Source organism: Zea mays, chromosome 2 (genome assembly GCF_902167145.1).
Source record: "Zea mays cultivar B73 chromosome 2, Zm-B73-REFERENCE-NAM-5.0, whole genome shotgun sequence".
Lineage (NCBI taxonomy): Eukaryota > Viridiplantae > Streptophyta > Magnoliopsida > Poales > Poaceae > Zea > Zea mays.
The window spans coordinates 226,912,434-226,935,175 of record NC_050097.1 but is presented as its reverse complement, the minus strand read 5'-3'; the positions used below and the strand labels follow the sequence as shown (position 1 = coordinate 226,935,175).

Sequence of the window (22,742 nt, the reverse complement as noted above, 5' to 3'; positions counted from 1 at the left end):
GGGCGACGTGGTTGACCTCGAGCCCGTAGAACTTGTCTTCCAGGCGCCGAACCTCGTCGCAGTAGGCTTCCATCTTCGGGTCGTGGCTGTGGGAGTTCTTCATGACTTGATCGATGACAAGCTGCGAGTCGCCGCGAGCGTTGAGGCGTCGGGCCCCTAGCTCGATGGCGATGCGCAACCCGTTGACCAGAGCCTCGTACTCAGCCACGTTGTTGGACGCCGGGAAATGGAGGCGCAGCACGTAGCGGAGGTGCTTCCCGAGGGGCGAGATGAAGAGCAGGCCCGCGCCTGCCCCTGTTTTCATCAGCGACCCATCGAAAAACATGGTTCAGAGTTCCGGTTGGATCAGAGCTGTCGGAAGCTGGGTGTCGACCCATTCAGCCACAAAGTCTGCCAAGACTTGGGACTTGATGGCCTTCCGAGGGGCGAATGAGATTGTCTCGCCCATGATTTCCACCGCCCACTTTGCAATCCTACCCGAGGCCTCTCAGCACCGGATGATCTCCCCGAGGGGGAAGGATGACACCACAGTTACCGGATGAGACTCGAAGTAGTGTCGCAACTTTCGCCGCGTCAGAATTACCGCGTACAGTAGCTTCTGAATTTGTGGGTAGCGGATCTTGGTCTCGGACAGTACCTCACTGATGAAGTAGACCGGCCTCTAGACGGGCAATGCATTCCCTTCTTCTCGTCTCTCGACCACGATCGTGGCGCTGACCACCTGAGTGGTAGCGGCGACGTAGATCAAGAGGGCTTCTCCGGTAGCGGGGGGCACCAGGATGGGTGCGTTCGTAAGGAGCACCTTCAGGTTCCCGAGGGCTTCCTCGGCCTCGGGGGTCCAAGTGAAGCACTCGGTCCTTCTTAAGAGGCGGTACAGAGGTAGGCCTCTTTCGCCGAGGCGCGAGATGAAGCGGTTCAGAGCCGCAAGGCATCCCATGACCCTCTGTACGCCTTTCAAGTCCTTGATGGGCCCCATGTTGGTGATGGTCGCGATTTTTTCCGGGTTGGCCTCGATGCCCCGCTCGAAGACGATGAACCCCAAGAGCATGCCTCGGGGGACTCCGAAGATGCACTTCTCGGGATTGAGTTTTACGCCTTTCGCCTTGAGACACTTGAATGTCGTTTCAAGGTCGGAGAGGAGGTCGGAGGCTCTCCTCATCTTGACTATGATGTCATCGGCGTAAGCCTCGACCGTTCGACCAATGTGCTCTCCGAACACGTGGTTCATGCACCTTTGGTACGTCGCACCCGCATTCCTCAAACCAAATGGCATAGTAACGTAGCAGTACATGCCAAAAGGTGTGATGAAAGAAGTCGCGAGCTGGTCGGACTCTTTCATCCTGATTTGGTGATACCCTGAGTAGGCATCGAGGAACGACAGGGTTTTGCACCCAGTAGTGGAATCCACGATTTGGTCGATATGGGGCAGAGGGTAGGGAACCTTCGGACATGCTTTGTTTAGACCAGTGTAGTCTACACACATCCGCCATTTCCCATCTTTCTTTTTCACAAGCACAGGGTTGGCAAGCCATTCATGATGGAATACCTCTTTGATGAACCTAGCGGCCATCAGTTTGTGAATCTCCTCGCCTATGGCTCTACGCTTTTCTTCGTCGAATCGGCGCAGAGGCTGCTTCACGGATTGGGCTCTAGCTCGGATATCCAGTGAGTGCTCGGCGACTTCCCTCGGTATGCCAGGCATGTCCGAGGGACTCCACGCAAAAACCTCGGTGTTCGCGTGGAGAAAGTCGACGGGCACTGCTTCCTATTTGGGGTCGAGCTTGGAGCCGATCCGGATCTGCTTGGAGGTGTCGTTGCTGGGGTCGAGAGGGACGAATTTAACCGCCTCTGCTGGTTCGAAGTTGCCGGCGTGGCGCTTCGCATCTGGAACCTCCTTGGAGAGGGTTTCCATGTCGGCGATGACAGCCTCAGATTCGGCGAGGGCCTCGGCGTACTCCACGCACTCCACGTCGCATTCGTACGCGTGTCGGTACGTGGGGCCGACGGTGATGACCCCGTTGGGGCCCGACATCTTGAGCTTGAGGTAGGTGTAGTTGGAGACGGCCATGAACTTGGCATAACATGGTCTCCCCAGCACTGCGTGGTAGGTTCCTCGGAACCTGACCACCTCGAACGTGAGGGTTTCCCTTCGGAAGTTGGAGGGAGTCCCGAAGCAGACGGGCAGATCGAGTTGTCCGAGGGGTTGTACGCGTTTCTCGGGGATGATCCCGTGAAAAGGCGCCGCGCCGGCCCGGACCGAGGACAGATCGATCTGCAGGAGCCCGAGGGTCTCGGCGTAGATGATGTTGAGGCTGCTGCCTCCTCCATGAGGACCTTGGTGAGCCTGACGTTGCCGATGACGGGGTCGACAATGAGCGGATATTTCCCCGGGCTCGGCACGCGGTCGGGGTGGTCGCCTTGGTCGAAGGTGATGGGCTTGTCGGACCAGTCCAGGTAGACTAGCGCCACCACCTTTACCAAGCATACCTCCCGACACTCTTGCTTGCGGTGCCGAGCCGAGGCATTCGCCACTTGCCCACCGTAGATCATGAAGTAGTCGTGGACCTCGGGAAACTCCTCTGCCTTGTGGTCCTCCTTCTTGTCGCCGTTGTGGGCCCTGCCACCTTCCGCCGGTGGCCCGGCCTTGTGAAAGTGGCGCCGAAGCATGACGCACTCCTCAAGGGTGTGCTTGACGGGCCCCTGATGATAGGGCACGACTCCTTGAGCATCTTGTCGAAGAGATTGGCACCTCCAGGAGGTTTTCGAGGGTTCTTGTACTCAGCGGTGGCGTCGCGTTTCGCTTGCGACTTCTTGTTCTTCTTCTTGGTGTCGTGCCGAGCGGACGGCTCGGGGACGTCTTCCGGCTGGCGGCCCTGGGGCTGCTTGTCCTTTCGGAAGATGGCCTCAACCGCCTCTTGGCTAGAGGCGAACTTGGTGGCGATGTCCATCAGCTCGCTCGCCCTGGTGGGGGTCTTGCGACCCAGCTTGCTCACCAGGTCGCGACAGGTGGTGCCGGTGAGGAACGCGCCGATGACATCGGAATCGGTGATGTTGGGCAGCTCGGTGCGCTGCTACGAGAATCGCCGGATGTAGTCCCAGAGAGACTCTCCCGGCTGCTGGCGACAGCTTCAAAGATCCTAGGAGTTCCCAGGGCGCACGTACGTGCCTTGGAAGTTGCCGGCGAAGGCTTGGACCAGGTCGTCCCAGTTGAAGATCTGCCCCGGAGGCAGATGCTCCAGCCAGGCTCGAGCGGTGTCGGAGAGGAATAGGGGGAGGTTGCGGATGATGAGGTTGTCATCGTCCGTTCCACCCAGCTGGCAGGCCAGTCGGTAGTCCGCGAGCCACAGTTCCGGCCTCGTCTCCCCCGAGTACTTTGTGATGGTAGTCGGGGTTCGGAACCGGGTCGGGAACGGCGCCCGTCGTATGGCCCGGCTGAAAGCCTGCGGACCGGGTGGTTCGGGCGAGGGGTTCCGATCCTCCCTGCTGTCGTAGTGTCCCCCACGCCTGGGGTGGTAGCCTCGGCGCACCCTTTCGTCGAGGTGGACTCAACGATTGCGGTGGTGGTGCTCGTTGCCGAGGCGACCTGGGGCCGCAGGCGCCGTGTTGCGCGTGCGCCCGGTGTGGACCGAGGCTTCTCACACGAATCCGGAAGTCGCGGCGCGTTGCTCCGGGGGGTACCCCTGCCTTCGGGAGGCAGAGCTTTCGGCCCGTCGGACCGCGGCATCTTCCAGGAGGTTCTTGAGCTCTCCCTGGATACGCCGCCCCTCGGTGGTGGAGGGTTCTAGCATCGCTCGGAGTAGTATCGCAGCTGCAGCCAGGTTCTGGCCGACCCCACTGGAAACTGGGGGCAGCCTTGGCCTGGTATCGTCGGCGATGCAGTGTTGGACGTCCTGGGCTAGATGACGCGCTTCTCCGACCGGAGCTCGGCCTGTCCACTCCTGTCCAAGGTTCAGCCGAGGCTGCGCAAGTGTTCCTGCCTCCTCGTCGAGCCTGGCCTGCATCTCGCGGATTTGCTCGAGCTGTGCGTCGTGACCCCCCGCAGGGACTAGGACCATAGCTAGCTCCCGAAGGATGTCAACGCGAGGCCCAGGCCTAGGGGGATCGCCGTTTTCCGGCATACCAAGATGGTTACCTTCGCCGAGACCCCCTAGATCGACGTGGAAACATTCACGACTTGGGCCACAGTCCTCGTCGCCGAGGCTGTGGCTACCATCGGAACAATCGGAGAGGCAGTAGTCACACGCGGTCATGAAGTCCCGCATGGTACTGGGGTTACCAAGCCCGGAGAAATCCCAACCAGAGTCAGGCTCGTCTTCTTCCTCGGAACCCGAGGGCCCGTAGGTCGAGACGGCCGTCAGTCTGCCCAAGGGTGACCGCACATGGTACCCTGGAGGGTTTGGACATGCCTTTGCGAAAGCCTCCACCGAAGCGGGGTCGCTTGGTGGATTGAAGCTGAATCTGAAAGGCATGGGATGGGAAACGGATGGTACCTCCTGATCGACGGGTGGTGACGAAGTCGCGTCAGGGGCAGACCGCACCGTTGTCTCAGGTACGAGGGCGACGCCCAGCAAGCCCTTCGCGAGCGTGCTGGTGTCATCCGACAGCTCGATGTTGGCGTGTTGCGGGGAAACGGCGCTCGTCTTCATCTCTGATGCGAGGTCAACGCCCGGCGTGTCCCCCGCTGGGGCACCGGCGCCGTCGACTCGCTTGACAGCCGACGAGGTGTCGCCCCCTGCTTGGCCATGCCTGCCCCGCCTCCTCCTCCGTCGGCGGGGGAGGCGACGGCACAGAACTGAATGTTGCTCTTCCGCCACGTGGGGAAGACGTCGTCGATTCCACCGCCGGCGGGCGGGCTGACGGCCGCCATTGTCGTCGTCGCGCGGCTGAAGAAGGAGTACCATGTCATAGCTGCCGTCGAGAGACATGAACTCGAGGCTCCCGAAACGGAGCATCGTCCCGAGTTGGAAAGGTTGCTAGGGACTACCCATCTGGAGCTTGACGGGAAGCTGTTCGTCAACACGCAGCAGGCCCCTACCTGGCGCGCCAACTGTCGACGTTTCGACCCCGGGGGGTCCCTAGACCGACGAGTAAATTGTCGCTGCGTGCCCCAGCCCAGATGGGTCGGCGCGAGACGGGACACAAAGGGGGGAGAACAGCGAGGGGAAACCGCGGCCTTCGTGTTGTCCTGCGCCCAGGGCGACTGGATGCGCTTGCAGTAGGGGGTTACAAGCGTTCGCGCGGGAGTGAGAGAGAGGGAGCGAGCGAGAGCCTTATGCGCCGGCCCGTTCTCCCACGCGGCCAACCTCTCCGTACGAGAGCCCTGGACCTTCCTTTTATAGACGTAAGGAGAGGGCCCAGGTGTACAATGGAGCGTGTAGCAATGTGCTAACGTGTCTAGCAGAGAGGAGCTAGAGCCCTAGGTACATGCCGTCGTGGCAGTCAGAGAGGTTTTGGCATCCTGTTCATATGATGTCGTGGCCGTCGGAGGAGCGCTGGAGCTCTGCGGAAGTACAGCTGTCGGGGCTATCGGGTCCACGCTGACGTCTCCTTGCTGACATAAGAGGCTGGGAGCTACCGCCGTCATGGAGCGTGTGGGGTGTCATCATTACTTGTTTACTGGGGCAAGCCAGATGGGACACCAGTCTTGTTCCCCGTAGCCTGAGCTAGCTAGGGGTAGGGTAATGATGGCCCCCTTGGCGACGTGGCTGATTCGAACCTGAGTTCGGGCGAGGTGGCGATTCCTCCGAGGTCGAGGCTGAGTCCGAGCCCTGGGGTCGGGCGAGGCGGAGTTCGTCGTCTTCCGGAGCCAAGACCGAGTCCGAGCCCTGGGGTTGGGCGAGGCGGAGTTCATCGTCTTCCAGAGCCGAGGCCGAGTCCGAGCCCTGGGGTCGGGCGAGGCGGAGTTCGTCGTCTTCCGGAGCCGAGGCCGAGTCTGAGCCCTGGGGTCGGGCGAGGGAGTCCATCTTCCGAGGCCGAGACGGGGGCCGAGCCCTAGGGTCGGGCGAGGCGGAGCTTCCTATGTCGCCCGAGGCTGGACTTAGCCGCTGTCGACCTTACTTTGGCGAGTGGCACGATAGTCGAAGCGGGGCAGGCGACGTTGTACTCCTGTCAGGCCGGTCAGTGGAGCAGCGAAGTGACTGCGGTCACTTCGGCCTTGTCGACTGGAGCGCGCGTCAAGATAAGATGTCAGGCGATCCTTGCATTAAATGCTCCTGCGATACGGTCAGTTGGCGTGGCGATCTGGCCAAGGTTGCTTCTCTGCGAAGACTGGGCCTCGGGTGAGTCGAAGGTGTGTCCGTTGCTTGAGGGGGCCCTCGGGCGAGTTGTGAATCCTCCGGGGTCGGCTGCCTTTGCCCGAGGCTGGCTCCGGCGAGGCGAGATCGTGTCCCTTGGGTGGACTGAGCCTTGACCTTAATCGCGCCCATCAAGCCTTTGCAGCTGAGAGCACCTAGAGGGGGGGTGAATAGGTGATCCTATAAAAACTTAAACTTAAAGCCACAAAAACTTGATTAAGTGTTAGCACAATGATGCCAAGTGGCTGGAGAGGAGTCTTAGCAAAACACAATAACCACAAAGATATCAACACAGAGATGGCACAGTGGTTTATCCCGTGGTTCGGCCAAGTCCAACGCTTGCCTACTCCACGTTGTGGCGTCCCAACGGACGAGGGTTGCAATCAACCCCTCTCAAGCGGTCCAAAGACCCACTTGAATACCACGGTGTTTTGCTTTGCTTTTCTATATCCCGTTCGCGAGGAATCTCCACAACTTGGAGCCTCTCGCCCTTACACTTTGATGTTCACAAAGAAGCACGGAGTAGGGGAGGGATGAGCAACGCACACAAGACACAGAATCAGAGCGACAACACGCACACAAGTCGCAACAAGAGCTCTCAACGCAACCCGACGAGTTCACAACTCAAATAGAGCTCTAGTTGCTCTCACAAAGAATCAAATGCACGGAATCGAAGTCTTGGTGCTTTGGAATGCTTGGGGAATGCTTGGTGTGCTCCTCCATGCGCCTAGGGGTCCCTTTTATAGCCCTAAGGCAGCTAGGAGCCGTTGAGAGCATTCCAGGAAGGCAATTCTTGCCTTCAGTCGCCTGGCGCACCGGGCAGTCCGGTGCACCACCGGACACTGTCCGGTGCGGATTTCTTTCCTTCTTTGGTGAAGCCGACCGTTGGAGATTCAGAGCCATTGGCGCACCGGACACTGTCCGGTGCACACCGTACAGTCCGGTGCCCCCTTGTGACCGTTAGCTCGGCCACGCGTCACGCGCGGAATCCTCGGCCGACCGTTGGCCCGGCTGACTGTTGGCTCACCGGACAGTCCGGTGCACCACCGGACAGTCCGGTGAATTATAGCCGTACGCTGTTAATCATCTCCCGAGAGCGACGAGTTCGCCTGTGAACGGCTCACTGGACAGTCCGGTGCACCACCAGACAGTCCGGTGATTTATAGCCGTACACCACCGTCGAAGTCCCGAGAACAGCAAGTTCACCAGAGCTAGCCTGGCGCACCGGACAGTCCGGTGCACCCAGACCGAGCAGACTTTGGCTGTACAAAGCCATCTCTTTTCCAATTCAATTTTTCCTGTTTCCAGCACTTAGACACAGAGCATTAGTCTTGAAAACAATGTACTAAGTCTTAGAAACATACCTTTACTCTTGATTTGCACTTTGTCCAACATTTGGCATATATTTTCACTTAAGCACTTGTGTTGGCACTCAATCACCAAAATACTTAGATATGGCCCAAGGGCACATTTCCCTTTCAATCTCCCCCTTTTTGGTGATTTATGCCAACACAACAAAAAGCAACTAATAGAAGTGCAACATCAATACAAATGAGAACTCAAAGTTGTTTTGATTCAAATTTGGCATATATGGATCACTCTTTGCCACCACTTGGTTTGTTTTTGCAAATCAAACTCAATTCCCTATCTCTAAGTCAAACTCACTTGTAGAGACATAAAGAGAGGTATTCCAAGAGAAATTGATCAAAGATTTCAAAAACTCCCCCTTTTTCCCATAATCAACATTTCTCCCCACAAGAGGCCAACTTTTGACAAGAGAGACAATAAGAGAGTTTTGACAAACCAAAAGCTCTATTCTACTATTTTCAAAATTTCTCAAGTGGTAGCTGATCCTTTTATTGCTTTGGCCTTATTTTCTCCCCCTTTGGCATCAAGCACCAAAACAGGATCAATTTTGGCCCTTTAACCCCATTGCCTCACCAAAATCTTCAAATAAGAATACAAAGGCAATAGGAGTACATGAGATGAACTTGGAATAAGTTACCCTCTCATCGGAGTGCAGTGGAAGTCTTTCATGGTCCAAGTCCACCTTTTCCCTTTCAAACCTCCTTTGAGACTAAATCAAGCAAACTCAAGCACACAGTTAGTCTCAAAGGGTCAAGTTGTAGCACAACTCCCCCTAAATATGTGCATCACTTGCAAAAGAACTTGTGAGGTCCGGGGAGTGATTGTACAACTTGAGCACCACAAGTAAGCAACAATATGCATAAGGAACATGATCAAGGCATAAACACATGTATGCTATAAATCAATCCAAGTTCCGCGAATCTAAGACATTTAGCTCACTACGCAGCCTGCAAAAGGTCTTCTCATCTAAAGGCTTGGTAAAGATATCGGCTAGTTGGTTCTCGGTGCTAACATAAAACACTTCGATATCTCCCTTTTGCTGGTGGTCTCTCAAAAAGTGATGCCGGATGTCAATGTGCTTTGTGCGGCTGTGCTCAACAGGATTTTCCGCTATGCAGATAGCACTCTCATTGTCACATAGGAGTGGGACTTTGCTCAGATTGTAGCCAAAGTCCCAGAGGGTTTGCCTCATCCAAAGTAGTTGCGCGCAACACTGTCCTGCGACAACATACTCGGCCTCAGCGGTGGATAGGGCAACGGAAGTTTGTTTCTTAGAGTTCCATGACACCAGGGACCTTCCTAAGAATTGGCACATCCCCGATGTACTCTTCCTATCGACCTTACATCCAGCATAGTCGGAGTCTGAATATCCAATCAAGTCAAAGTTAGACCCCTTTGGATACCAGATCCCGAAGCAAGGTGTAGCGACTAAATATCTAAGAATTCGCTTCACGGCCACTAAGTGACACTCCCTTGGATCAGATTGAAATCTAGCACACATGCATACGCTAAGCATAATATTCGGTCTACTAGCACATAAATAAAGTAAAGACCCTATCATTGACCGGTATGCCTTTTGATCAACGGACTTACCTCCTTTGTTGAGGTCGGTGTGTCCGTCAGTTCCCATCGGAGTCTTTGCGGGCTTGGCGTCCTTCATCCCAAACCGCTTTAGCAAGTCTTGCGTGTACTTCGTTTGGGAGATGAAGGTGCCGTCCTTGAGTTGCTTCACTTGGAACCCAAGGAAGTAGTGCAACTCGCCCATCATCGACATCTCGAATTTCTGCGTCATCACCCTGCTAAACTCTTCACAAGACTTTTGGTTAGTAGAACCAAATATTATGTCATCGACATAAATTTGGCACACAAACAAATCACCATCACAAGTCTTAGTGAATAAAGTCGGATCGGCTTTCCCAACCTTGAAAGCATTAGCAATTAAAAAGTCTCTAAGGCATTCATACCATGCTCTTGGGGCTTGCTGAAGTCCATAGAGCGCCTTAGAGAGCTTACACACGTGGTCGGGGTACCGTTCATCCTCGAAGCCAGGGGTTGCTCTACGTACACCTCCTCCTTGATTGGCTCGTTGAGGAAGGCGCTCTTCACATCCATTTGGAACAACCTGAAAGAATGGTGAGCGGCATATGCTAGCAAAATACAAATGGACTCTAGCCTAGCCACAGGAGCAAAGGTCTCCTCAAAGTCCAAACCTGCAACTTGGGCATAACCTTTTGCCACAAGTCGAGCCTTGTTCCTTGTCACCACCCCGTGCTCGTCTTGTTTATTGTGGAACACTCACTTGGTTCCAACAACATTTTGCTTGGGACGAGGCACCAGTGTCCAAACTTCATTCCTTTTGAAATTATTGAGCTCCTCCTGCATGGTCAACACCTAGTCCGGATCTAGCAAGGCCTCTTCTACCCTAAAAGGCTCAATAGAAGAGACAAAGGAGTAATGCTCACAAAAATTAACTAATCTAGAACGAGTAGTTACTCTCTTGCTAATATCACCCAAAATTTGGTCGACGGGATGATTCCTTTGAATCGTCGCTCGAACTTGGGTTGGAGGTGCCGGTTGTGCTTCTTCCTCCATCACATGATCATCTTGTACTCCCCCTTGATCACACGCCTCCTTTTGATGAACCTGTTCATCAACTTGAGTTGGGGGATTCACCATCGTTGAGGAAGAAGGTTGATCTTGCTCCTTTTGTTCCTGTGGTCGCACATCTCCAATCGCCATGGTGCGTATTGCGGCCGTCAGAACGTCTTCTTCATCTACATCATCAAGATCAACAACTTGCTCTCTTGGAGAGCCATTAGTCTCATCAAATACAACGTCGCTAGAGACTTCAACCAAACCCGATGATTTGTTGAAGACTCTATACGCCTTTGTATTTGAGTCATAACCTAACAAAAACCCTTCTACAGCTTTGGGAGCAAACTTAGAATTTCTACCTTTCTTCACTAGAATGTAACATTTGCTCCCAAATACACGAAAGTAAGATACATTGGGTTTGTTACCGGTTAGAAGCTCATACAAAGTCTTCTTGAGGAGGCGATGAAGATACACCCGGTTGATGGCGTGACACGCCGTGTTCACGGCTTCCGACCAAAACCGCTCGGGGGTCTTGAACTCTCCAAGCATCGTCCTCGCCATGTCTATGAGCGTCCTGTTCTTCCTCTCTACCACACCATTTTGCTGTGGTGTGTAGGGAGCGGAGAACTCGTGCTTGATCCCTTCCTCCTCAAGGAACTCCTCCACTTGAAGGTTCTTGAACTCGGACCCGTTGTCGCTCCTTATCTTCTTCACCTTGAGCTCAAACTCATTTTGAGCTCTCCTGAGGAAGCGCTTGAGGGTCCCTTGGGTTTCAGATTTATCCTGCAAAAACAATACCCAAGTGAAGCGGGAAAAATCATCAACTATAACAAGACCATACTTACTTCCTCCTATGCTTAGATAGGCGACGGGTCCGAAGAGGTCCATATGAAGCATCTCCAAAGGTCTTGATGTGGTCATCACATTTTTGGGATGATGAGAGCTTCCCACCTGTTTACCTGCTTGACAAGCTGCACAGGGTCTATCTTTTTCGAAATGCACGTTAGTTAGACCTATCACGTGTTCTCCCTTTAGAAGCTTGTGAAGGTTCTTCATCCCCACATGTGCTAAACGGCGATGCCACAGCCAGCCCATGCAAGTCTTAGCAATTAAGCATGCATCTAGACCGGCCTCCTCTTTTGCAAAATCAACTAAATAAAGTTTGCCGTCTAGTACACCCTTAAAAGCTAGTGAACCATCACACCTTCTAAAGACAGACACGTCTACATTTGTAAATAAACAATTATATCCCATATTGCATAATTGACTAACAGATAACAAATTATATCCAAGTGACTCAACTAAAAACACATTAGAAATAGAGTGCTCGGATGAAATAGCAATCTTCCCTAACCCTTTTACCTTGCCTTGGTTCCCATCACCGAATATGATTGAATCTTGAGAATCCTTGTTCTTGACGTAGGAGGTGAACATCTTCTTCTCCCCCGTCATGTGGTTTGTGCATCCGCTGTCGATAATCCAGCTTGAACCCCCGGATGCATAAACCTGCAAGGCAAATTTAGGCTTGGGTTTTAGGTACCCAACTCTTGTTGGGTCCTACAAGGTTAGTCACAATGGTCTTAGGGACCCAAATGCAAGTTTTATCTCCCTTGCATCTTGCCCCTAATTTCCTAGCAATTACCTTCTTATCCTTTCTACAAATAGCAAAGGAAGCATTGCAAGTATGAAAAATTGTGGAAGGTTCATTAATTACTCTCCTAGGAACATGAACAATATTCTTTCTAGGCACATGATGAATATTTTTCCTAGGCAAATCTCTATCATGCACAACATGGGAACTAGAAGCAGTCATAGCATATGAATCATAAGCATAGGTCCTATACGCATTTCTAGAAAATTTTCTATCACCATAAATGAAAGCATGGTTCTTTTGAACACTACTAGCCATAGGGACCTTCCCTTTCTCCTTGGTGGAGATGGAGGCCTTATGGCTTGTTAAGTTCTTGACTTCCCTCTTGAAGCCAAGACCATCCTTAATTGAGGGGTGTCTACCAATCGTGTAGGCATCCCTTGCAAATTTTATTTTATCAATTTCACTCTTGCTAGTCTTAAGTTGGGCATTAAGACTAGCCAATTCATCATTCAATTTAGAAATTGAAACTAGGTGACTACTACAAGCATCAACATCAAAATCTTTACACCTATTACAAATTGTAACATGTTCTACACAAGATGTTGATTTATTTGCTATTTCTAACTTAGCATTCAAATCATCATTTATGCTCTTTAAGCTAGAAATAGAGTCATGGCATGTAGACAATTCACTAGAAAGCATCTCATTCCTTTTAATTTCTAAAGCAAGGGATTTTTGTGCCTCTACAAACTTATCATGTTCTTCATACAAAAGATCCTCTTGCTTTTCTAATACCTATTCTTATCATTCAAGGCATCAATTAATTCATTAATTTTATCAACCTTGGTTCTATCTAGGCCCTTGAATAAACATGAATAATCTATTTCATCATCATCACTAGACTCATCCTCACTTGAAGAAGCATAAGTAGTATTCCGAGTACATACCTTCTTCTCCTTCGCCATGAGGCATGTGTGACGCTCGTTGGGGAAGAGGGCCGATTTGTTGAAGGCGGTGGCGGCGAGTCCTTCATTGTCGGAGTCGGACGACGAACAATCCGAGTCCCACTCCTTGCCAAGGTGTGCCTCGCCCTTAGCCTTCTTGTAAGCTTTCTTCATTTCCCTCTTGTTCCCTTGTTCCTGGTCACTATCATTATCGGGACAGTTAGCGATAAAATGACCAACCTTACCACATTTGAAGTATGAGCGCTTCCCTTTCGTCTTGTTCTTGTTAGGCTGCCCCTTGCGTCCCTTTAGCGCCGTCTTGAAGCGCTTGATGATGAGGGCCATCTCTTCATCATTGAGCCCGGCCGCCTCAACTTGCGCCACCTTGCTAGGTAGCGCCTCCTTGCTGCTCGTTGCCTTGAGAGCAATGGATTGAGGCTCATGGATTGGACCGTTCAACGCGTCGTCCACGTATCTTGCCTCCTTGATCATCATTCTCCCGCTCACAAACTTCCCAAGTACTTCTTCGGGTGACATCTTGGTGTACCTAGGATTTTCACGAATATTGTTCACAAGATGTGGATCAAGGACAGTAAAAGACCTTAGCATTAGGCGAACGATGTCGTGGTCCGTCCATCACGTGCTTCCGTAGCTCCTTATCTTGTTGATGAGGGTCTTGAGCTGGTTGTATGTTTGGGTTGGCTCCTCTCCCCTTATCATTGCAAATCTCCCAAGCTCGCCCTCCACCAACTCCATCTTGGTGAGCATGGTGACGTCGTTCCCCTCATGTGAGATCCTGAGGGTGTCCCAGATCTGCTTGGCATTGTCCAAGCCGCTCACCTTGTTGTACTCTTCCCTGCACAAAGATGCTAAAGGGACAGTAGTAGCTTGTGCATTTTTATGGATTTGTTCATTTATAAACATGGGACTATCAGTACTATCAAATTTCATTCCACTCTCAACAATCTCCCATATGCTTGGATGGAGAGAGAACAAGTTACTACGCATTTTGTGACTCCAAAATCCGTAGTCCTCCCCATCAAAGTGTGGAGGCTTGCCAAGAGGAATGGAAAGAAAATGTGCATTTGAACTATACAGAATACGAGAATAATCGAAAGAGAAGTTTGAATTAACCGTCTTTCTTTTGTCGTAGTCGTTGTCGTCATTGTCCTTTTGGGAAGAAGTGGACTCGTCGCTGTCGTCGTAGTAGACGATCTCCTTGATGCGTCTCGTCTTCTTCTTCTTCCCATCTTTACGTTTGTGGCCCGAGCCTGAGTCGGTAGGCTTGTCGTCCTTCAGCTCGTTGACGAAGGACTCCTTCTCCTTATCATTGATCACAATCCCCTTGCCCTTAGGATCCATCTCTTAGGGCGATTAGTCCCTTCTTTGAAGAGAACGGCTCTGATACCAATTGAGAGCACCTAGAGGGGGGGGGGGTGAATAGGTGATCCTATAAAAACTTAAACTTAAAGCCACAAAAACTTGATTAAGTGTTAGCACAATGATGCCAAGTGGCTGGAGAGGAGTCTTAGCAAAACACAATAACCACAAAGATATCAACACAGAGATGGCACAGTGGTTTATCCCGTGGTTCGGCCAAGTCCAACGCTTGCCTACTCCACGTTGTGGTGTCCCAACGGACGAGGGTTGCAATCAACCCCTCTCAAGCGGTCCAAAGACCCACTTGAATACCACGGTGTTTTGCTTTGCTTTTCTATATCCCGTTCGCGAGGAATCTCCACAACTTGGAGCCTCTCGCCCTTACACTTTGATGTTCACAAAGAAGCACGGAGTAGGGGAGGGATGAGCAACGCACACAAGACACAAAATCAGAGCGACAACACGCACACAAGTCGCAGCAAGAGCTCTCAACACAACCCGACGAGTTCACAACTCAAATAGAGCTCTAGTTGCTCTCACAAAGAATCAAATGCGCGGAATCGAAGTCTTGGTTCTTTGGAATGCTTGGGGAATGCTTGGTGTGCTCCTCCATGCGCCTAGGGGTCCCTTTTATAGCCCCAAGGCAGCTAGGAGCCGTTGAGAGCATTCCAGGAAGGCAATTCTTGCCTTCAGTCGCCTGGCACACCGGACAGTCCGGTGCACCACCGGACACTGTCCGGTGCGGATTTCTTTCCTTCTTTGGCGAAGCCGATCGTTGGAGATTCAGAGCCGTTGGCGCACCGGACACTGTCCGGTGCACACCGGACAGTCCGGTGCCCCCTTGTGACCGTTGGCTCGGCCACGCGTCACGCGCGGAATCCTTGGCCGACCGTTGGCCCGGCTGACTGTTGGCTCACCGGATAGTCTGATGCACCACCGGACAGTCCGGTGAATTATAGCCGTACGCCGTTAATCATCTCCCGAGAGCGACGAGTTCGCCTGTGAACGCCTCACCGGACAGTCCGGTGCACCACCGGACAGTCCGGTGATTTATAGCCGTACACCGTCGTCGAAGTCCCGAGAACAGCAAGTTCACCAGAGCTAGCCTGGCGCACCAGACACTGTCTGGTGCACCACCGAACAGTCCGATGCACCCAGACCGAGCAGACTTTGGCTGTACAAAGCCATCTCTTTTCCAATTCGATTTTTCCTGTTTCCAGCACTTAGACATAGAGCATTAGTCTTCAAAACAATGTACTAAGTCTTAGAAACATACCTTTACTCTTGATTTGCACTGTGTCCAACATTTGGCATATATTTTCACTTAAGCACTTGTGTTGGCACTCAATCACCAAAATACTTAGAAATGGCCCAAGGGCATATTTCCCTTTCAGCAGCTTTGTGCTGATGGGGGTTACCAGCTGAGATTAGGAGTTTTGGGGGTACCCCTAATTATGGTCCCCGACAGCGCCCCTGCTCCTACATGCAACCAAGGAGCTCCTCTAGCCGTTGCCTTGACGCTGTAGAGCCCTACAAACATAATCAACAATGAGATATATCAAGTACTCGAAAATAAGGTGATAATACTATTACATACATAGAAGAAAAGAAAATAAAACAAATTAAATACCTAGAACAACATAGAGGATGTATCCCCACCACCTGAACCCCTAGTCGACTGTGACCTCGAGGAGTCACCACGGTCTCCACGCTTCTTCCCTTTGAGCTTGTCCATGACCCTCATCATCTGCACAAATTTCATTACAAGAATTTAATTATATATACTTTTAGTATTGAAATAGGAATGCATATACGAACACTCCTAGCGTCTCTTGCAAATTTTGGGTCAAAACGATCCAGAGCCTTCCAAGCATCGCCATCTGATGAATGCATCATAATGTCTGGGTCTTGGATCTCACGTTCTCCTTCCTTATGCCACAACATTAGCTTCGCAGTTTCTGGGGTTAAAAACAGACGTTTAAGCCTTGGAGTGATGGGCATATATCGAAGCTGTTTAACTGCCACTTTTGTAGCAAAAGTAGCTCCATCCTCTTTTAGTACCTCCGCATATCTTGATTTACCGCATTTCTGACAATGAGTGGCCGCTTCATATTCCTTCCAGAACAACATGCAATTATCTTCGCACACATCAATCTTCTTATATTTCATCCCAAGACCGGACACAATTTTTTTAGACTGGTATAAGTCTTTTGGCATCTTATGGTTTGATGGGATGAGATCAATAATCAGATTGATTATATCGTTATAGCAATTATTCGAGAAGTTATACTTTGCCTTCATTGCCATAAGACGTGTAACCACCTGCAACATGGTCACAGTGGTGTCGTCATGCACTTTTTCCTCTGACGCGTGAAGAAGCTTATAAAACTCCTGCACTTCCTCTGGTGTACCCTGTTCCGAGGCCAATGTTGGATACTCTCTACTAATATCAGCCACCAAGTCATCCATCCGATCCTCCTCCTCATCAATTCTTTCTGACTCTGTGATATTCTGCTCTACTTCTCCATGTGAGCGCCACACAAGATAGTTAGGCATAAACCCATTCTTGCAAAGGTGATGCTCCAGTTCTTCGATCTTTCTCACATACTTAAAATTCCGACACTTGATACACAGACACTTCACCACACGAGGTCCACTGGAAAATGCGAGATCCACGAATTGTTTTGCAACCCTAACCCATTCCTTTGAGTGACCTAGAGTCACGCTATTGAATCCATCATACATCGCCCTTCTTCTATTGTCATCCATTTCCAAAACTAAATAACCCAATGTATAAAAAATGTGTAAATAAACATCATAAAGCATATAAACGTAAATCCAGACTGTGTATAATAACCCTATTAAAAAGAATCACTAGACATAAAAAATTGTTTAAGCAAACATTGAACCTAACATCAATTAATCTACAATGAACAAGAAATTATGCATCAATTGTAACAACTACCCAAAAATTCAGCATCAAATTTTAACTAACAACCTAACATCCTTAACCATATTGTACGGATCACTGATTAGTTAATAGTAGTACAAGACCTTAATCAGTTGACAAAATTAAGCACATGCTAATAAATAGTAGTAGAAGACCTTATACCTTCACGGAGACCGTCGAGGTGGTGCTGGCAAGCCGAAGCTGAGCTTGGGCAGTGGCGCGGCGGTGCTGGCGAGCCTATCGAGGCCGAGATTGGGCAGCAGGGCAGCAAGCCGAGGCCGAGTTGGGCGGTGGCGGCGCCGAGGCCGAGCTTGGACAACGGTGCGACACTGAGGCCAAGCTTGGGCTGTGTTGTGGTGTGGCGGCGCGGCGCCGAGGCCGAGCTGAGCGGTGGCGCAGCCTGCTGGGGGTGGCAAGCCGGGGCGGTGGTGCGGCGGTGGCGAGCCGGGGCGATGGCGCGGTGGCGCGGCGGCTGTGCGGCCCGCACGCTGTGGCGCAGCGGCGGCGTGGCCCGCTCACTGGGGCGCGGCGGCTCGACGGTGCCCGGACCGCTCGCTGGGGCGCGGTGGCGGCGCGGACAACTCGGGGGCGCGTCGGCGACGCGGACTGCTCGCGGGGGTGCGGCGGCGGCGTGTCCCGCTCGCGGTGGCGCGGGCTACCGGTGGTGGCGAGGCGACGGTGCGGCCTGGCGCGGGTGACAGAGAGGAGCGCGTGGGCGGGAAGAGACAGGGCGTGAGAGAGAGAGTGACAGCCGCGCACGTGGGATTTTTGGATTTAGGTTTTCAGGATTAAGTTCGATGGTGTCCAAAAGCCCGACGAACTTAACTTAAGAATGTGGGTACCCACGTTCCTAACTCGTTAAGTTCGACGGTTCTATCTAGGGCTCATTAACTCAAGTAAGAACGTGGGTACCCACGTTTTAAATTTTACCCACGAACATTTATCAGTTTTTTGTAGTGATTCAAATAAATGGAGATGAATCTAGACACATGTATGAAACACATACATAAAGTATTGTGTGAATCCAATAAATTCCTAAAATAAATTTTATTTTGGGACAGAGGGAGTACCATTCAGTAGCCACCAGAGTCCATCTCTCTCGTGGCTCGTCTCAACACCCCTGGCTTCAGACTTCGTGCGCGTGTGGTTATGACGTCGTCCATCATGCCCTAGCAGTTGCCCACCGCCACGATCTGCCCATGCATTTGGTGCGCCCTCGCCCTTGGTCCCTCGTCGCCGCCCACTGCCTCCTCGCCCTCAGCACCACGTGGCCCACGCCCTGTTGCCCACAACCGCTACTCTATCGGGCCGACAGCCGCGACGCCTCCTCCTTGTCTCGAGAGTCACACTCCACCGTCCACCGTGGTGTCGCCTCCGTCCTATCCACATATCTGCTTCAATATTACAACTCGGTACAGTAATTATCGTTTGTCTAGCTAGAATTGAGAAATGGGAATTTGGTTTTTCTGTCAATACCCATGTTGGTCACTTGTTCTCAAATGATGTGAATCAAGAACGAGGTCACTTGTTCTCTGCTGCCCTTCCACTAACCGCCACTCCACTACCCGTCGTCCAATTATCATATATTATTGTCGCCCTTCCAACACAATTATCAATGCTCTCACGTGGCCCTCTAGCACATCCCACCTTCCACTTCCCATCTACCAGATCGCCTTCTCACACTCACCATCACACATCCCCTCCTTTGCCATTCACCAGCCCCTTGTGCTAGCCATGCTAGTTGTAGTGCTAGTGGACACCATGCCATAGTTGCACAGGTTGTCCTTCCCCTTCTACAATAGCAAGGAGGACCCCTCATCTGGCTCAACTGTTGTGAGCACTTCTTCCATGTCTAATGCACCTTGGAGTCTAACAAGGTTTGGCTAACCTCCTTCCACCTCATCATCGTCACCCAATAGTGGTTTTACATGTTGAAACAAACTAAGGGTGTCATTGAGAGCACCTAGAGGGGGGTGAATAGGTGATCCTGTAAAAATCAAGTCTAAACAACACAAACTTGGTTTATAATAAATGTTAGTAGGATTAAAACCAAGGTGATATGAATAGAGAGAAGAGAACTCTTCACTTGATTATTTCTTTAAGATATGTATTGAACTTAGGAACAATAGCGCAAGTGAGTAAATGAGAACTCTATGGAAGAAAATAATCACGACAGAAAAGATGCACAAGTGACACGGTGATTTTATCCCGTGGTTCGGCAAATGCCTACTCCACGTTATGGTGACCTACTTCGGTCAAGGATTGCACTCAATCACTCTCAAGTGATCCAAAGATCAAACTTACGTACCACGATTTTCTTCCTTATCTCAAGTTTTCCCTTTGTGAGGAATCTCCACAAGTTGGAGTCTCTCACCTTTACATAATTGATCACAACTAAGCCACAAGAGTAAGGGAGGAAATAGAACCACACACATGAGACAAACTTGCAGCGACTCACGCACACAAAACGAGAGAGAAGAGCACAAAGACAGCACATCGGAGTTACAGCTCAAAACAGGTGCCCAAATCTCAATCTACTAAAGCAAAGGCATGAATTCGATGTCTCGGCGTTGTTGGATGTTCAATGACTGTTTGGTGTTCTGCTCCATGCGCTTAGGGGTCCCTTTTATAGCCCCAAGGCAGCTAGGAGAGCAAGGCATGATACTCATCTTCATGCTTCCACACTTATCATTTCATTCAATGCAATATAACAAACAATTACAAACATACCTTCGGCTTTACACAGATGATAGCTCAAAAGGTACTTCGAAGGCTGAGCTAGACGAAGCTCTGAGCTCTTGAAAGGTGAATTTATGCATGACAATGTTCCTCTATTTTTAGGGGAGAGGTACAACTTCGTATGAAATTACAAGTATGTCCATAAAGTTTACACATATGATTGCTTTGAGAAAGGTAGATCTTGTGGAGCATGTCAAGTGGGAAAGCAGGTTGGAATAAGTCATCACACAAAGAATATCATGCGACATCAAGACCATTGGTACTTCTACATATGGATCTATTCAGCCACATTGCTTATCTTAGCATCAACGAGAGTAAGTATGGTCTAGTTATTATTGATGACTATACTTCACTTGGGTATTCTTTTTATAGGACAAAAGGAAACCCAAAGAACCTTACAAATATTCTTGGGCAGGACAAATGGCTGGTGGAAAGGAAGAATAGAACTTTGATCGATATGGCAAGGACCATGCTTGAAGAGTGCAAGATGTCGGATCAATTTTGGGCAGAAGCGGTTAACACGGCTTGTCATGCCATCAACCGGCTATATCTTCACTGACTTCTGAAGAAGACTTCGTATGAACTCCTAAGTGGTAACAAACCTAATGTATCTTTTAGAGTCTTTGCTGGGAGCAAATGTTATATTTTGGTAAAGAAAGGTAGAAATTCTAAATTTCCTCCTAATGTCATAGAAGGGTTTTTACTTAGTTATGATTCAAACACAAGGGTATATAGAGTCTTCAACAAATACTCCAGATGTGTTGACGTTTCTTATGACGTTGTGTTTGATGAGACTAATGGCTCTCAAAGAGAGTAAGTTGATTGTGATGAAATGAGGAAGAGGCTCCAAGCACAGCATTAAAAAACATGTCCATTGGAGATGTGTGCCCAGAAGAACCTTCACAAGTACAAGATCAACCATCCTCCACGCAGTTCAACCCTCAACTCAAGATGAGGATAAAGAAGCTCAAGATGGTGGCAATGATCAAGGAGGAGGAAGAATAAGACAAGGAGGATGAAGATGAAGTACCACCATTCACAAGCCAAGTGCCACACCCAAGAGTCCACCACACTATTCAAAGAAACCATCTGATGGACATGATCCTAGGAGACATAAACAAAGGAGTAACTATTCAAAGAAACCATCCGGTGGACATGAACATTACTCTTTTTTGTCTTCTATTGAGCCTTTTAGGATTGAAGATGCCTTGAAGGATCCAGATTAGGTGATGGCCATGCAAGAAGAACTCAACAGTACAATTTTAATAGGAATGAAGTATGGACCTTAGTACCATGTCCAAGTCAAAATGTTGTAGGAACCAAGTGGGTCTTCTGCAACAAACAAGACGAACATGGTGTGATGACAAGGAACAAGGCAAGACCTGTGGTCAAAAGAATTTAGTAGGACAATGGTCAAGAAGTTTGAGATGTCCATGATGGGGGAGTTGAAGTTCATCCTAGGATTTCAAGTCAAGCAACTCAACGATGGCAAGATATCTTGAAGAAGTTTAGGATGAAGGATGCTAAACCCATCAAGACACCCATGGGAACAAACTGGCTATGCTACCCGATTTGAAATAAATTTAGATTCGTTTGCTGAGAAACTATTTTCATATGGGATTTTGAGGTGAAATTAAGGATCACTTTTAAGGATTACCTCTTTTGATGCTTGATACTTAATCATGAAAACTTTTAGATGAAATTCAAGAAAAGTTGAATTGTCATAGGCAAGACAATGAACAAAATAGATTTTTCTAAGCGCTTGGTACATGAAGAATATTATTCATATGTAAATTTGTACTAGGTGTATTAATCATGGCATGACTAATATGATTAATGTTCATATCTCAACCATTGGCTTTGTAAATTTGATCATTGCTCTTATATCTATCTCAAACCTAAGCTTCTTAAGCTCACTAGTTATATGATCTGTAGCTCTGGTGTCATGTACCAATTTGTGTTAACATTGCAACCTTGTGTAGTCGCCTATACACTCTTGTTGTTATTTGATGTGTAGCTTTCATTAAACCTATACCAACTGTCAAGGGCGTCGTGTCCTATCTCCCTGCATACTTGGCAGGGGGTTTGTCGTTGGTGTTATTGAAGTAGCCCCTCTGACTAGGTGCTCCATGTCCTTCTGGCAAAGGTCCACGGACACATGGGTCGCTTGAATGTCCACGTGATACACAATGACCATGCAAACTAGCGCAGGTTCCACCATGGCCACGATGGGAAACATTGGCAGAGCCATGCGCTCCACCTTGCAATAGATCAATGCGACTCTCAAAACTCAATAATTGGAAGAATAATTTGTCAACTGATATTGGTTCAATCTGAGTTAGGACATGATTAAAATCAATATCAAATCCCGCTAGGATATATGACACCAGTTCCTCATCTTCAATTAGCTTACCAATGGAGACTATATCATCTACAAGAGATCTCATCTTTCTCATGTATTCAGTAATTGTCATGTTACCTTTTAGGTTGCTGCAAGTGCTATGTGTGTATCCACCACTCGTGGATGTGATTTGGTCATGAACATCTGCTCTAGGGTGTGCTAGGTCTTGCTTGGGCATTCCATAACAGTAGCTTGGATTAGAATATCTCACGATAGGGAGGTCATAAGGAAGTTGGGCACTTGTTTCTTGATAGCTACCCATTTAAAGTAGTCTAGATAGACCTGGTTGACTTCTATATATCACCGACCATGACAAAGATCTCAACGATAGGGCAACGTTGGTCCTGTCAATGCAGCCGATGAGCACCATGGAGCAGGTAGAACTTGTGCCCTCCATAGATGATAATTGTATTTGGAGAGCTTCTCGATGATAAAGACGCTAGCAAGAGGTGCAACAAATAAGTTTGTCGAGAAATAG

General features: G+C 49.9%; 1 pseudogene; it reads right to left on the bottom strand.

Annotated features, from left to right (window-relative positions):
• Positions 1–22,144: 22,144 nt before the first annotated feature.
• Positions 22,145–22,271, bottom strand: LOC111591035 (uncharacterized; annotated as a pseudogene).
• Positions 22,272–22,742: the final 471 nt, after the last annotated feature.